The sequence below is a fragment of the Portunus trituberculatus genome, chromosome 48, assembly GCF_017591435.1.
Source record: "Portunus trituberculatus isolate SZX2019 chromosome 48, ASM1759143v1, whole genome shotgun sequence".
Classification (NCBI taxonomy): Eukaryota; Metazoa; Arthropoda; class Malacostraca; order Decapoda; family Portunidae; genus Portunus; species Portunus trituberculatus.
This window is the reverse complement of record NC_059302.1, coordinates 14,658,876-14,670,166: the sequence shown is the minus strand read 5'-3', so window position 1 is coordinate 14,670,166 and position 11,291 is coordinate 14,658,876.

Here is an 11,291-nt window from a genome sequence, read left to right as displayed (position 1 = left end):
CATTAGATTAACCCATTGTGGCCATGGGGGCAGCTTGCCATAAAAAATTACGGTTACTTTTGAGTTCTGCCTCATGGGGGCAGCTTGCCATAAAAATTAAGATGTTACTTTTGAGTTCTATCTTCCCCCAAAAAGATATATACATTTTTTTTTATCTACAGATTTGTGAACTCACAAATACCAAACTGTGAGTAGATGGAAAACACTGTATTCTAGTATGAAAGGTCAAGTCATTCTAAGTCAGAAATATTCTATGGTCAGATTCTTTGAACGTCATGGTTTACATAAGTTACAGGAGATTTTGATGTGAACATGCTAAGAATTGGCAGTAGGGGAGTGGGAGAAGAGAGTGAACCAACAGTGGATATTGTCATCATGAGGATATTTCTTGATTACATATCTAAATTTTCATGAATGAAGATATAGAATTTAAGAACCCAATGTATTGATGTAGCAAATGATAGGTAAAAGATGACAAATGCCATGTGACAACAGCTATCAGCAGGACATTGCAGGATGGCCTGTGTGCAGCCACTTGCTATTGATGCATGTTCATATTTAAGTGTTCTGTAACTTGTATACCATAGTATTAAGAGCATTTGACCTTAGATATTTCCAACACCAAAAATTTCATCTTTTATTTCTGAGAATATATCTCTTTCCTTTCAGTGTGTGTGTGTGTGTGTGTGTTTGTGTGTGTGTGTATTTACCTAATTGTAACATACGGGAAAGGAGCTACGCTCGTACTGTCCCGTCTCCATATCTACTAATGTCCAACTTTTTCTTAAAATCATGAACATTCCTTGCATTGACTACTTCCACATCCAAACTATTCCATGCTTCCACACTTCTATGAGGGAAGCTATATTTTTTCACATCTCTCCTATAAGTGGCTATCTTTAGTTTTTTTCCATGCCCTCTCGACACTCTTTCATTCCACATACACAGATCTTCCCTGTCCATTTTTTCCATGCCATTCATCACTCTGTATATCGCTATCAGGTCTCCCCTCTCTCTTCTGTTTTCCAGTGTCGGAAGTTGCATCCTATTCAGTCTGTCCTCATAAGTCAAATCTCTCAAGTCAGGCACCATTTTTGTCGCAGCCCTCTGTACTTTCTCTAATTTTCTTATGTGTTTCTTCAAGTTTCTATCCATCTCAATGTGCTTCCTTTTATTTTAAACCACCCTTCTCCTCTAATTTTCACAGCAACCTTGCATGTGGCACTTTATCAAACGCTTTTTCAAATCCAAGTAAATAGGTACAATCAACCCATCCCTCTCTCTTGTTACCCTGTCAACTATTCTAGAGTAGAAACTCAGTAAATTTGTTACACACGACCGACTTTTTCTAAAGCCAAATTGGCTATTTGATAATAATTTGTTGTCTTCAAGGAATTCGATCCATTGTTTCTTTATTACTCTTTCATACATCTTACATATTACACTAGTTAATGATACCGGTCCGTTATTTAGAGGTTCTTCCTTCATTCTGCCCTTATATATGGGAACCACCTCAGTTCTTTTCCATTCTACTGGTACTGTTTCATTTTCTATTGACCATTTAATGTTGTGTATAGGTCTTGCTAGTTCTTCTCTACATTTTTTCAGTATTCTGCCTGAGATTTCATCCGGTCCCATTGCCTTTTCTTCATCCAGTTCCTTCATTAACTTTTTTATTTCAAGCTTGGTTACTTTAATCTCTTGCATATAGATGGTCTCTCTATTACCCTGTGGTCTTTCAAATTTGGATTCCTTAGTAAAGACCTCCTGGAACTTATTATTTAACAGTTCTGCCATACTTTTTGGGTCTTCCACCATCCCATTTTCTCCTTTTAACTTTTCTATTGTTTCTTTTTGTCTTATTTTTCCATTTATGAATCTGTAAAAGAATTTTGGTTGCTCCTTGCATTTTTCAACTATGTCCTTTTCATAGATCCTCTCCTCTTCCTTCCTCACTTTAACATATTCATTTCTTGCTGTCTTGAAGTTTACCTTATTTACTGGATTTCTATTTCTCCTCCACCTTTTCCATGCTCCATCTCTTTTCTCCTTTGCCCTGGCACACCTTGCATTAAACCAATCTTTCTTTCCTTCTTCCTTAGGTCCATATTTCGGGATATATTCCCTGACTCCTGTTTTGTATATTTCCAAAAATAAGTTATATTTCTCTTTCCATCTCCTCCCAGTTAGCATATTTGAAATAGTTCTTGAGATTCTCAATATCAGCCTTTATGTAATTTAATCGGTCTCCTTTGTATGATTCATCTCTATCTTCTTTTCCCTCTTCTATATCCATTTCTAATATTACATGATCACTCTTTCCCAATGGGCACTTATATCATCATTCATTTGTATACCCCTTGTAAAAACCAGGTCTAACCTCGCTGGCTCATCGTTTCCTCTGAATCTTGTGTTTTCCTTTACTTTTTGATCCATCATATTATCTATCATTAGGTTTAGGGATCTTTCTCCCCAAGCTTCTTACCCCATACCACTTTCATAATTTTCCCAGTCCACTTCTTTACAGTTGAAGTCTCTTACTAATAAAACTTTTCTCCTTTCTTTAATGACTCTTGTTAGACTCCTTATAGTGTCATCTATCATATCTTTATATTCTCGGTTGGTCCATGCATTCATTTTTTGTGGCACATATGTTACAATGATTGTTAAGTCTTTTTTATTAATATGCATCTTGATATACAGTACTTCTGCTTTTCCTTCCCCATATTCCACATGGTTTACCACCATCTCTTTTCTTGTCATTATCATGACTCCTCCTTTATCCCCTCTGTCTTTCCTCCATATGTTATATCTATTATCTATGCCTATTTTGCTTGTCTCATTTAGTTTTGTTTCAGCCAGGCATACAATATCCAGTTTTTCTTTCCTTATGTAATCTTTTAGTTCTAATTTACTTGATAAAACCCCATCTATGTTCGTAAACATCATTTTTAGTTTCTTGCCCTTATCAATTTTAGTTACACTTGGTCCACTGTTCCCTCTTTCATCTCTCTTATATACCATTTTCTTATACTGTCTTCTAAAATTCTCCAAAAAAATGCCTTTTTTTCCTCCTCTGACCTTTCATTATTTATTTTTTTTTTTTTTCCTTACTGCTGCTGCCAATTCGTTGTATCTCTTCCTGTCTTCCTCATTCTTATTTTTCTTATATATATATATATATATATATATATATATATATATATATATATATATATATATATATATATATATATATATATATATATATATATATAGCTGTTTCTCTGAGTTTTGTTGTTCTATATAATATCTCTTCTGTTGCTGCTTGTGATTTTAGTAGTATCTTAATTGGTCTTGTTGTTCCATATTGATAAGGTCCCATTCTGTGAATTTCCTCCACTTCCTCCTCTAGGTTCTGCCTATCTTTGTCATTTAGATTTTTTAGTAGGTCTTTAACTGACTTCATTTCCTCCTTTTCCCTTCTTGGTCTATATTTTACATTTTTTTCTTTTAGTCCAAAGATAATTACACTTTTTTTTTTTTCTGCAATATCCCTTACTAGGTTTTCCTTTTCCTTAAGGACTCCAATCATTCCAATAATTTTGTTTGCCATGTTCTCATCTCTTTCTTTTAGTTGTTCTTGAATCACCTCCTGTAAGTTATCTCGGTCTTTCTTATCACGTACTCTCCTTGCCTGTACTTGTTTTTAAATCACGTCTTGTACTCTTTCCTCTTCTTTGCTAACTAGATCTTTCAGGTCCTCTTTTTCTTTCTCTACTTTACCAAGTCCTTCATCCATGTTTCTTATATTTGGCTAGTTCTTTTCTCAGTTCTGCGTTCTCTACTCTTAACCTAGCTTCACTTTCTTCCACTTTTTTTTATCATGTCTTTCAAGTTCAGAAACTCTTTCTCCTGTTCATCGTTCTCTTTACTTCTCATACTTTCTCTTATCCAGTTGTCTAATTTTTTCTCCAAAGTTAAAACTCGCCTATGGAGGGCAGTACTTGTCTCATCAAATCCTCCGAATTTAGCGTCTTCCGCATCGTCATCATCATCCTTTTGTTGTAGTACTCCTTCCATATTCACATACCTGCTTATGGGTGTAAGTTCTTTCCTACTCATGGTGCCTTTCAATGTAGTTTCTGGAGACTATTGCCACACAAGTCATGCATTTGCCCAGGCCTCTGTAAACACACAACCTTTGGTATTTGGATCAGCTGATCGTGGGGATCTTTGGTCCGCCCATCCGACCTTGACCTTATCTCAACCACATGTGTGTATTTACCTATTTGTGTATTACAGGGCCCGAGCTAAGCTCTCTGTGTCCTGTCTCCTTGTCCACTCCAGTCATATCTCTTTTCATCTGATTGACACACACTGCGTCAACGACATCGCTGCTCAGTTTATTCCACTTATCTATACTACGATGCGGGAAACTGTATTTTCTCACGTCATTTAGACAGATGTCTTTTATTAGTTTTTTTCCATGTTCTCATGTGTGTGTGTGTGTGTGTGTGTGTTTCACTGTTTGATCTGCTGCAGTCTCTGACGAGACAGCCAGACGTTACCCTACGGAACAAGCTCAGAGCTCATTATTTCCGATCTTCGGATAGGCCTGAGACCAGGCACACACCACACACCGGAACAACAAGGTTACAACTCCTCGATTTACATCCCGTACCTACTCACTGCTAGGTGAACAGGGGCTACGTGAAAGGAGACACACCCAAATATCTCCACCCGGCTGGGGAATCGAACCCCGGTTCTCTGGCTTGTGAAGCCAGCGCTCTGACCTCTGTGTGTATGTATTTACCTAGTTGTAGTTTTACAGGGCCTGGGCTTTATGCTCGTGTGGCCCCATCTCCATATCTACATTTATCCAATCTTACTTTAAAAGTGTGCACACTCGTTGCAGACACTACTTCTTCATCTAAACTGTTCCACGTCTCAATACATCTCTGCGGGAAACTATATTTTTTAATATCTCTCTGACATCTTCCCTTTCTCAGCTTTTTACTATGTGATCTTGTGCTTTGGATGTCATATTCTTCTCTCAGGATCAGTTTCTCATTATCCACTTGGTCCATTCCATTGATCAATTTATAGACTTGTATCAGGTCTCCTCTCTCCCTTCTTTGTTCCAAGGTTGGTAGATCCATAGCCTTTAATCTCTCCTCATATGTCATCCCTTCAAGTTCTGGGACCATTCTTGTAGCCATTTTTTGTAGCCTCTCCAATTTCTTTGTGTTTCTTTTTTGAGCCACACTGAGGGTCCACACTACTCCTGCATATTCCAATCTGGGTCTTATTATAGTATTTATCAATTTCTTCATCATTTCTTTGTCCATGTAGTGAAATGCTACTCCAATATTCCTCAGCAAATGTATGTGTGTGTGTGTGTGTGTGTGTGTGTGTGTGTGTGTGTGTGTGTGTGTGTGTGTGTGTGTGTGTGTGTGTGTTTGTTTGTTTGTTTGTTTGTTTGTTTGTTTGTTTGTGTGTGTGTGTGTGTGTGTGTGTGTGTGTGTGTGTGTGTGTGTGTGTGTGTGTGTGTGTGTGTGTGTGTGTGTGTGTGTGTGTGTGTATTTACCTAGTTGTATTTACCTAGTTGTAGTTTTACAGGGCCTGGGCTTTATGCTCGTGTGGTCCCGTCTCCATATCTACACTTATCCAATTTTTCTTTAAAACTATGTACACTCTTTGCTGATACCACTTCCTCACTCAAACTGTTCCAAGTCTCAACACATCTTTGGGAAACTAAATTTTTAACATCTCTCAGACATCGTCCCTTCCTTAGTTTCTTACTATGCGATCTTGTGCTTCTAAAGTCATATTCTTCTCTCAGGATCAGTTTCTCATTATCCACTTCATCCATTCCGTTAATCAATTTATAAACTTGTATCAGATCCCTCTCTCTCTCTCTCTGCTCCAAGGTTGGTAGATCCATTGCCTTTAGTCTCTCCTCATATGCCATCCCTTTAAATTCTGGAACCATTCTTGTAGCCATTTTTGTAGTCTCTAATTTTCTTATGTGTTTCTTTTATGGGAGTCCACACAACTCCTGCATATTCCAATCTAGGTCTTATTTTAGTACTTATCAATTTCTTCATCATTTCCTTGTCCATATAGTGAAATGCTACTCCAATATTCCTTAGCAAATTATACGCCTCTCTGAAAATTCTATCAATATGGCTAACCGGTTGATTATTTTCTTCCATTGTCACTCCCAAGTCCTTTTCCTTTTTTACTTTTTCTAGTTCTACTCCATCTCCCATCTTATAGATTCCCACTGGTCGTCTTTCACTTTTTCCCATTTCCATGACATGGCTTTTGTCCACATTGAATTCCATCTCCCATTTTTTGCTCCATTTCCAGATCTTGTTTAAGTCTTCCTGTAGTATTTCACAATCCTCTTTTTGTTTAATGACTCTGCACAGTTTCGCATCGTCCGCAAACAGATTTATGTAGCTGTTCACTCCTCTGGCATGTCATTTATATATACGAGAAAAGTATTGGTGCCAATACTGACCCCTGTGGCACTCCGCTGTCTACTGTTCTCCACTTGGACTTCATATCTTTAACTATCGTCCTTATTTCTCTCCCCCTTAAGTAATTCTTCATCCATCTCAATGTGCTTCCTTTTAAGCCACCCTTCTCCTCTAACTTCCATAGTAATCTTTCATGTGGCACTTTATCAAAAGCCTTTTTTAGATCTAAATAAATACAGTCAACCCATCCTCTCTCTCTTGTACTTTATCAACTATTCTAGAGTAGAAACTCAATAAATTTGTCACACATGACCGACCTTTTCTAAAACCAAATTGGCTATTTGATAATATTTTGTTGTCTTCAAGAAACTCGATCCATTGCTTCTTTATTACTTTTTCACACATCTTGCATATTACACTAGTTAGTGATACCGGTCTGTAATTTAAAGGTTCTTCCTTCCTTCCGCTCTTATATATGGGAACCACCTCAGCTCTTTTCCACTCCACTGGCACTGTTCCATTTTCTATTGAGCATTTTATGATGTTGTATATTGGACTTGCTAGTTCTTCCCTACATTCTTTCAGTATTCTGCCTGAGACTTCATCCGGTCCCATTGCCTTTTCCTCATCCAATTCCGTCATCAACTTTTTTATTTCAAGCTTGGTTACTTTAATCTCTTTCATATAGACAGTCTCTCTACCCTGTGGTGTGTGTGTGTGTGTGTGTGTGTGTGTGTGTGTGTGTGTGTACATGTGCGTGTGTGAAGTACCACACATAGAATGGGAGTAATGTTCCACAACAAAAAATTGTCAGAAAATTTCATCAAAGTTTTGCAAACCTTCAGATGCCTGTAACTCAGTTAAATTTTTAGATATCTTGATATTTTTTATTTATTTATTATTATTATTATTATTATTATTATTATTATTATTTATTTATTTATTTTATTTATTTTTTTTTTTTCTAAAGAAGGTCATAACAAGTACAATTCAATGATGTCCCTCCTGTCCCCCAATGCCAGTGTTTTAATCCATCGTCAGAAAAATTGTGGTTGAATACATTGAGTAATTCTGACTTAAAGATTCACAAACTTTAACTTGCCTTATCAGCATGATGGCTACATATTTTTGCACTGTTATTTCAATAGTGTTATACCATACACTGATATAGATCCATTGCTATATGCAGAAAATTGCTAACATCACAGAGTAATCTATCACAAAAACTTATGTAAAGTGACTTGTCACGGTTTTACCAGCCAGCATATTGGCTGCTGGGTAGGTGTTATCCTAGACCAGAGGCTCTCAATCTGGGATATGTGTACCCACAGATACATGAGAGGAATTTTGAAGGTCCATGACTGGTTTCCTAAATTACTTGTTTTGAATAGCTGCAAACCAGTTGGTAGAAAATGACCTATATTTACCAGGCTAGATATGTCTTCCACTAGAACCAGGACATTAAGTGACAAAATTATTTCACCAGAGAGAAAGCTTTCTTGGACTACAGTTGCCACACAGCCATGTAAACTCAATACAGTTGTCACTCGCATGTTTTTTTTATTGTCTCTTCTCACTTGTACAGAACAGGTACCAAAGTGAGACACGCTGCTCGCCTCTCGCTGTCGCCCACTCACCACTCTTCCTTCGTTACCCTCACCCTCAGCTATGTTGAGATCTGCTTAATAGTTTCCAGTGTATTCATAGTCTAATTTTCTTTTCCTCATTTCATTTGTCATGGATTTTGCTTGGGTTATGAAGTTATATGCCTACACTGCAGTCATAATAAGTGGTAATGGTTTAATGACTAAGTTTGTGCTTTTCAATTATGTCTGCCAACAGCAGCCATGCATTTCTTTCTACCCTTCCTGAAAGACTTCAAGGGGTACATAAGATAAAAATAAGTTGAGAACCCGTGGCGTAGATTGTTCACTGATTGGCTGCTAGGTGAGCATGGCTCAACCTCACTTCCGTCATGCTCTTCCCTATCTTTCATGTTCAAGATTAAACTGCTTTGTCTTGTTCCCATGCTGGGCAGCAGGCACGGTTTGTTAGTAGGAGCAAGCGAACACACATTTTTGTAGGGACTTTCTATCTTCTAATAATGCGATAGAAGGATGAAAATGTGTTCTATGCAATAGACTGTTTGGCCACTGGGGCTATATGATAATAATGCTTAATGTTTTCATCTTATTTACATCTCATTTTGGCTCCTCCCTCCTTTGTTCTTCTCTCTCTCTCTCTCTCTCTCTCTCTCTCTCTCTCTCTCTCTCTCTCTCTCTCTCTCTCTTCTCTCTCTCTCTCTCTCTCTCTCTCTCTCTCTCTCTCTCTCTCTCTCTCTCTCTCTCTCTCTCTCTCTTATCTTTCATAAGATTTATCATCATAATCATATAATCCTCTGATGTTTCCTCACACTCAATAGACTGCAGTGTGTTTGACTAAGAAGTGAGGGATAGCATGCAGTATTTCATCACATTGGACAGGAGTTAATCATAACTTTGAAATGTTTCACCAGTTGGTGTATCATCAATATGTCAGAGGAGAAGGATTATGTTGCATGATAGGTTGAAAAACTTTTGGCTTAGGCTGGGTGCACACAAACCACTTTTTTGTGGTCAGTGGCCACAATGAAAAGAGGCTGCTATTAAAAATGTTTCCCACAAAAAGTGGTGAGTAGGTACACCTTGCACACAAGTCATTAGGTAGCAGCCACTGATAAGTCAGTGTCATCATATAATAAGAAAGAAATATTATATAATATATAAAATACACACACACAGGAACAACCAAAATTGTTCTACAGATTCATAAATGGAAAAATAAGGCAAAAAGAAACAATAGAAAGGTTAAAAGGAGAGAACGGAATGATGGAAGACACAAAAAGTATGGCAGAACTGTTAGATAGTAAATTTCAGGAGGTCTTTACTAAGGAATCCAAATTCGAAAGACCACAGGGTAATAGAGAGACTGTCCATATGAAAGAGATTAAAGTAACCAAGCTTGAAATAAGAGTTGATGATGGAATTACAAAGTAACAAGCTTGAAATAAGTGTTGATGATGGAATTACATGAAGAGAAGGCAATGGGACCTGATGAAGTCTCAAGCAGAATATTAAAAGAATGTAGAGAAGAACTAACAAGTCCTATATACAACATCATAAAATGCTCAATAGAAAATGGAACGGTACCCGTAGAATAGAAAAATAGCTGAGGTGGTTCCCATATATAAGAGCGGAAGGAAGGAAGAACCTTTAAATTACAGACCGGTATCACTAAATAGTATAATATGCAAGATGTGTAAAAGAGTAATAAAGAAACAATGGATTGAGTTTCCTGAAGACAACAAATTATCAAATGGCTAATTTGGTTTTAGAAAAGGTTGGTCGTGTGTAACAAATTTACTGAGTTTCTACTCTAGAAAAGTTGATAGAGTACAAGAGAGAGAGGGATGGATTGACTGTATTTATTTGGATTTTAAAAAGTTGTTTGATAAAGTGCCACATGAAAGATTACTGTGGAAGTTAGAGGAAAAGGGTGGCCTAAAAGGAACCACATTGAAATGGATGGAAAATTACTTGAGGGGGAGAGAAATAAGGACGGTAGTTAAAGATATGAAGTCGAAGTGGAGAGCAGTAGACAGCACAGTGCCACAGGGGTCAGTATTGGCGACAATACTTTTTCTCATATATATAAACAACATGCCAGAGGGAGTAAAAAGCTACATAAATCTGTTTGCAGATGATGTGAAACTGTGCAGTCATAAAACAAAAAGAGGATTGTGAAATACTGCAGGAAGACTTAAACAATATCTGGAAATGGAGTAAAAATTTGGAGATGGAATTCAATGTGGACAAAAGCCATGTCATGGAAATGGGAAAAAGTGAAAGACGACCAGTGGATGGGAGATGGAGTAGAACTAGAAAAAAGTAAAAAAAAAAAAAAAAGGACTTGGGAGTGACGATGGAAGAAAACAATCAACCGGTAAGCCATATTGATAGAATTTTCAGAGACATATAATTTGCTAAGGAATATTGGAATAGCATTTCACTATATGGACAAAGAAATGATGAAAAAATTGATAAGTACTATAATAAGACCCAGATTGGAATATGCAGGAGTTGTGTGAACCCCCCATAAAAAGAAACACATAAGGAAATTGGAGAGACTACAAAAAATAGCTACAAGAATGGTTCCAGAATTTAAAGGGATGACATATGAAGAGAGACTAAAAGCTATGGATCTACCTACCCTGGAACAAAGAAGGGAGAGAGGGGATCTGATACAAGTTTATAAATTGATCAACGGAATGGATTAAGTGGATAATGAGAAACAAATCCTGAGAGAAGAATATGACATTAGAAGCACAAGATCGCATAGTAAGAAACTGAGGAAGGGAAGATGTCTGAGAGATGTTAAAAAATTTAGATTCCCACAAAGATGTGTTGAGACTTGGAACAGTTTGAGTGAGGAAGTGGTGTCAGCAACGAGTGTGCATTGTTTTAAAGAAAAACTGGATAAATGTAGATATGGAGACCCACACATAAAACCCAGGCCCTGTAAAACTACAACTAGGTAAATACACACACACACACACACACACACTACTAAAATCACAAGCAGCAACAGAAGAAATATTATATAGAACAACAAAACTTAGAGAAACAGAAGGCTGCAAGGATATCTATATAAAGAAAAATAGAAATGAGGAAGAAAGGAAGAGATACAATGAACTGGCAGCAGCAGTAAGGGAAAAGAATAATGAAAGGTCAGAAGAGGAGAAGAAGGCATTTTTTTGGAGAATTCTAGGAGACAGGATAAGGAAAT